The sequence below is a fragment of the Capricornis sumatraensis genome, chromosome X, assembly GCF_032405125.1.
Source record: "Capricornis sumatraensis isolate serow.1 chromosome X, serow.2, whole genome shotgun sequence".
Lineage (NCBI taxonomy): Eukaryota > Metazoa > Chordata > Mammalia > Artiodactyla > Bovidae > Capricornis > Capricornis sumatraensis.
The window spans coordinates 74,883,198-74,890,179 of NC_091092.1; positions in this window are offsets into that span (position 1 = coordinate 74,883,198).

Consider the following 6,982-nt stretch of genomic DNA (forward strand, 5'->3'; position numbering starts at 1 on the left):
GAGGTGGCCAAAGTACTGGAGTTTCAGCTTCAGCATCATTTGTTCCAAAGAAATCCCAGGGCTGATCTCCTTCAGAATGGACTGGTTGGATCTCCTTGCAGTCCAAGGGACTCTCAAGAGTCTTCTCTAACACCGCAGTTCAAAAGCATCAATCCTTTGGCACTCAGCTTTCTTCGCAGTCCAACTCTCACGTCCATACATGACCACTGGAAAAATCATAGCCTTGACTAGACAGACCTTTGTTGGCAAAGTAATGTCTCTGCTTTTCAATATGCTATTTAGGTTGGTCATAACTTTTCTTCCAAGGAGTAAGTGTCTTTTAATTTTCATGGCTACAATCACCATCGGCAGTGATTTTGGAGCCCCCAAAAATAAAGTCTGACACTGTTTCCACTGTTTCTCCATCTATAATGTAATATATATAATAGAATATTAGTCAACCACAAAAAAGAATTAAATATGGACAGGGAACTATAGAAATTTGAAAAGGATATATTTTAAAATGAGAAATCAATAGAGATAAATAATTATGAAAAGGGACCAAACATAAATTCTGAAGCTAAAAAGTACAATAATTAAAATGAAAAATTCACTATAGAATTACATAGTGGACTTCAGCTGGGAGAATAATCAGCAAACTTGAAGTTATGAAGTAGAAATAATCAAATCAGAGAAGCAGAAAGAAAACATATGAAGAGAAGTGAGCAGAGCATAAGGTACTTGTAGGACGTCATTAAATGGACCAACATATGCATCATAGGAGTTTCAGAAGAGAGAAAGGGGCACAAAGATTATCTGAAGAAAAAATGGCCAAGATTTCCATTTCTCTAATAATTAGCAATGTTGATCATCTTTTCATGTCCTTTTGCTTATCTCTATGTCTTCTTTGGAGAAATGTCTATTTAGGTTTTCTGCCCATTTAAATAATTAATTTATTTTTTTGTTGAGAGATAATTGCTTTACAGAATTTTGTTGTTTTCTGTCAAAGCTCATCATGAATCAGCTATAGGTATACATATATCCCCTCTCTTTTGAACCTCCTTCCCGTCTCCTGCCCCATCCCAGCCCTCTACATTTATACAGAGCCCCTGTTTGAGTTTCCTGAGCCATACAGCAAATTTCCACTGGCTATCTATTTTACATATAGTAATGTAAGTTTCCATGTTACACTTTCCATACATCTCACCCTCTCCTCTTCTCTTCGCATGTCCACAAGTCTATTCTCTGTCTATTTCTCCATTGCTGTCCTGTACATAAATTCATCAGTACCATTTTTCTAGATTCCAAATATATGTGTTAGAATACGATGTTTCTCTTTCTCTTTCTGACTCACTTCACTCTGTATAATAGATTCTAGGTTCATCTGCCTCATCAGAACTGACTCAAATGCATTCCTTTTTATGACTAATATTCCACTATGTATATGTACCACAACTTCTTTAACCATTCATCTGTCGATGGACATCTAAGTTGCTTTCATGTTCTAGCTACAGTAAATAGTGCTACAGCGAACAGTGTGTTTAGTGAACAGTGAACACAGGATACATGTGTGTGTATGTTTTTTTTTTTTCCTTTACAATACTATATTGGTTTTTGCCATACATTGACATGAATCCACCACAGGTGTACAGGAGTTCCCAACCCTGAACCCCCCTCCCACCACCCTCTCCATATCATCTCTCTGGGTCACCCCAGTGCACCAGCCCCAAGCATTCTGTATCCTGTATTGAACATAGACTAGCGATTCGTTTCTTACATGATAGTATACATGTTTCAATGCCATTCTCCCAAATCATCCCACCCTCTCCCTCTCCCACAGAGTCCAAAAGTCTATTCTTTACATCTGTGTATCTTTTGCTGTGTCGCATACAGAGTTATCATTACCATCTTTCTAAATTCCATATATATGTGTTAGTATACTGTATTGGTGTTTTTCTTTCTGGCTTACTTCACTCTGTATAATCAGCTCCAGTTTCATCCACCTCATTAGAACTGATTAAATGTATTATTTTTCATGGCTGAGTAATACTCCATTGTGTATATGTACCACAGCTTTCTTATCCATTCATCTGCTGATGGACATCTAGGTTGCTTCCATGTCCTGGCTCATAAACAGTGCTGTGATGAACGTTGGGGTACACGTGTGTCTTTCAGTTCTGGTTTCCTCAGTGTGTATGCCCAGCAGTGGGATTGCTGGGTCATAAGACAGTTCTAGTTTCAGTTTTTTAAGGAATCTCCACACTGTTCTCCATAGTGGCTATTCACTTCAGTTCAGTTCAGTTCAGTTGCTCAGTTGTGTCCGACTCTTTGTGACCCCATGAATCGCAGCACACCAGGCCTCCCTGTCCATCATCATCACCCGGAGTTCACTCAGACTCATGTCCATTGAGTCTGTGATGCCATCCAGCCATCTCATCCTCTGTCGTCCCCTTCTCCTCCTGCCCCCAATCCCTCCCAGCATCAGAGTCTTTTCCAATGAGTCAACTCTTCGCATGAGGTGGCCAAAGTACTGGAGCTTCAGCTTTAGCATCATTCCTTCCAAAGAAATCCCAGGGTTGATCTCCTTCAGAATGGACTGATGGATTTCCCTGCAGTCCAAGGGACTCTCAAGAGTCTTCTCCAACACCACAGTTCAAAATCATCAATTCTTCGGCACTCAGCCTTCTTCACAGTTCAACTCTCACATCTATACATGACCGCAGGAAAAACTTTAGCCTTGACTAGATGGACCTTAGTCGGCAAAGTAATGTCTCTGCTTTTGAAGATACTATCTAGGTTGGTCATAACTTTTCTTCCAAGGAGTAAGCGTCTTTGAATTTCATGGCTGCAGTCACCATCTGCAGTGATTTTGGAGCTCAGAAAAATAAAGTCTGACACTGTTTCCACTGTTTCCCCATCTATTTCCCATGAAGTGATGGGACCAGATGCCATGATCTTCATTTTCTGAATGGTGAGATTTAAGCCAACTTTTTCACTCTCCTCTTTCATTTTCATCAAGAGGCTTTTTAGCTCCTCTTCACTTTCTGCCATAGCGGGGTATCATCTGCATATCTGAGGTTATTAATATTTCTCCCGGCAATCTTGATTCCAGCTTGTGTTTCTTCCAGTCCAGCATTTCTCATGATGTACTCTGCATAGAAGTTAAATAAGCAGGGTGACAACATACAACCTTGACGTACTTCTTTTACTATTTGGAACCAGTCTGTTGTTCCGTGTCCAGTTCTAACTTGTTGCTTCGTGACCTGCATACAGATTTCTCAAGAGGCAGGTTAGGTGGTCTGGTGTTCCCATCTCTTTCAGAATTTTCCACAGTTTATTGTGATCCACACAGTCAAAGGCTTTGGCACAGTCAATAAAGCAGAAATAGATGTTTTTCTGGAACTCTCTTGCTTTTAAGATGATCCAGTGGATGTTGGCAATTTGATCTCTGGTTCCTCTGCTTTTTCTAAAACCAGCTTGAACATCAGGGAGTTCACGGTTCATGTATTGCTGAAGTCTGGCTTGGAGAATTTTGAGCATTACTTTACTAGCATGTGAGATGAGTGCAATTGTGTGGTAGTTGGAGCATTCTTTTGCATTGCCTTTCTTTGGAATTGGAATGAAAATTGACCTTTTCCAATCCTGTGGCCACTGCTGAGTTTTCCAGATTTGCTGGCATATTGAGTGCAGCACTTTCACAGCATCATCTTTCAGGACTTGAAACAGCTCCACTGGAATTCCATCACCTCCACTAGCTTTGTGTGTAGTGATGCTTTCTAAGGCCCACTTGACTTCACATTCCAAGATGTCTGGCTCTAGATTAGTGATCTCATCATCATGATTATCTTTGTCTTGAAGATCTTTTTTGTATAGTTCTTCTGTGTATTCTTGCCACCTCGTCTTAATATCTTCTACTTCTGTTAGGTCCATACCATTTCTGTCCTTTATCAAGCCCATCTTTGCATGTAATGTTCCCTTGGTATCTCTAATTTTCTTGAAGAGATCTCTAGTCTTTCTCATTCTGTTGTTTTCCTCTATTTCTTTGCTTTGATCGTTGAGGAAGGGTTTCTTATCTCTTCTTGCTATTCTTTGGAAGTCAGCATTCAGATGCTTATATCTTTCCTTTTCTCCTTGTCTTTTCACTTCTCTTCTTTCCACAGCTATTTGTAAGGCCTCCCCAGACAGCCATTTTGCTTTTTTGCATTTCTTTTCCATGGGGATGGTCTGGATCCCTGTCTCCTGTACAATATCATGAACCTCATTCCATAGTTCATCAGACACTCTATCTATCAGATCTAGGCCCTTACATCTATTTCTAACTTCCACTGTATAATCATAAGGAATTTGATTTAGGTCATACCTGAATGGTCTAGCAGTTTTCCCTACTTTCTTCAATTTGAGTCTGAATTTGGTAATAAGGAGTTCATGATCTGAGCCACAGTCAGCTCCTGGTCTTTTTTTTTTGTTTGTTGACTGTATAGAGCTTCTCCATCTTTGGCTGCAAAGAATATAATCAATCTGATTTCGGTGTTGACCATCTGGTTATGTCTATGTGTAGAGTCTTCTCTTGTGTTGTTGGAAGAGGTGTTTGCTCTTTGCATTCCCACCAACAGTGTAAGAGGGTTCCTTTTTCTCCACAGCCTCTCCAGCATTTATTTCTTGTAGACTTTTGGATTGCAGCCATTCTGACTGGTGTGAAATGGTACCTTATTGTGGTCTTGATTTGCATTTCTCTGATAATGAGTGCTGTTGAGCATCTTTTCATGTGTTTGTTAGCCATCCATATGTCTTCTTTGGAGAAATGTCTATTTAGTTCTTTGGCCCATTTTTTGATTGGGTCATTTATTTTTCTGGAATTCAGCTGCATAGGTTGCTTGTATATTTTTGAGATTAGTTGTTTGTCAGTTGCTTCATTTGCTATTATTTTCTCCCATTCCAAAGGCTGTCTTTTCACCTTGCTTATAGTTTCCTTTGTTGTTCAGAAGCTTTTGATTTTAATTAGGTCCCATTTGTTTATTTTTGCTTTTATTTCCAGTATTCTTGGAGGTGGATCATAGTGGATCCTGCTGTGATTTATATCGGTGAGTGTTTTGCCTATGTTTTCCTCTAGGAGTTTTATAGTTTCTGGTCTTACATTTAGATCTTTAATACATTTTGAGTTTATTTTTGTGAATGGTGTTAGAAAGTTATGTAGTTTCATTCTTTTACAAGTGGTTGATCAGTTTTCCCAGCACCACTTGTTAAAGACTTTGTCTTTAATCCATTGTATATTCTTGCCTCCTTTGTCAAGATAAGATGTCCATAGGTGTGTGGATTTATTTCTGAGCTTTCTATTTTGTTTCATTGGTCTATATTTCTGTCTTTGTGCCAGTACCATACTCTCTTGATGACTGTGGCTTTGTAGTAGAGCCTGAAGTCAGGCAGGTTGATTCCTCCAGTTCCATTCTCCTTTCTCAAGATTGCTTTGGCTATTCGAGGGTTTTTTTTGTATTTCCATACAAATTGTGAAATTATTTCTTCTAGTGCTGTGAAAAATACTGCTGGTAGCTTGACAGGGATTGCATTGAATATGTAGATTGCTTTGGGTAGTATACTCATTTCCACTGTATTGATTCTTCTGATCCATGAACATGGTGTATTTCTCCATCTATTAGTGTCCTCTTTGATTTCTTTCATCAGTGTTTTATAGTTTTCTATATATAGATCTTTAGTTTCTTTAGGTAGATATATTCCCAAGTGTTTTATTATTTTTGTTACAATGGTGAATGGAATTGTGTCCTTAATTTCTTTTTCTACTTTCTCATTATTAGTGTTTAGGAATGCAAGGGATTTCTGTGTGTTGATTTTATATCTCGCAATATTCATTCACTGATATACATTCATTGATTAGCTCTAATAATTTTCTGGTGGAGTCTTTAGGGTTTTCTATGTAGAGGATCATGTCATCTGCAAACAGTGAGAATTTTACTTCTTCTTTTCCAATTTGGATTCCTTTTATTTCTTTTTCTGCTCTGATTGCTATGGCCAAGACTTCCAAAACTATGTTGAATAGTAGCGGCAAAAGTGGGAACTCTTGTCTTGTTCCTGACTTTAGGGGAAATGCTTTCAATTTTTCACCACTGAGGATAATGTTTGCTGTGGGTTTGTCATATATAGCTTTTATTATTTTGAGGTATGTTCTTTCTATTCCTGCTTTCTGGAGAGTTTTTATCATAAATGGATGTTGAATTTTGTCAAAGGCTTTCTCTGCATCTATTGAGATAATCATATGGCTTTTATTTTTCAATTTGTTAATGTGGTGAATTACATTGATTGATTTGCAGATATTGAAGAATCCTTGCATCCCTGTGACAAAGCCCACTTGGTCATGGTGTATGATCTTTTTAATGTGTTGTTGGATTTTGATTGCTAGAATTTTGTTAAGGATTTTTGCATCTATGTTCATCAGTGATATTGGCCTGTAGTTTTCTTTTCTTGTGGCATCTTTGTCAGGTTTTGGTATTAGGGTGATGGTGTCCTCATAGAATGAGTTTGGAAGTTTACCTTCCTCTGCAATTTTCTGGAAGAGTTTGAGTAGGATAGGTGTTAGCTCTTCTCTAAATTTTTGGTAAAATTCAGCTGTGAAGCCGTCTGGACCTGGGCTTTTGTTTGCTGGAAGATTTCTGATTACAGTTTCAATTTCCGTGCTTGTGATGGATCTGTTAAGATTTTCTATTTCTTCCTGGTTCAGTTTTGAAAAGTTGTACTTTTCTAAGAATTTGTCCATTTCTTCCACGTTGTCCATTTTATTGGCATATAATTGCTGATAGTAGTCTCTTATGATCCTTTGTATTTCTGTGTTGTCTCTTGTGATCTCTCCATTTTCATTTCTAATTTTCTTGATTTGATTTTTCTCCCTTTGTTTCTTGACGAGTATGGCTAATGGTTTGTCAATTTTGTTTATCCTTTCAAAGAACCAGCTTTTGGCTTTGTTGATTTTTGGTATGATTTATTTTGTTTCTTT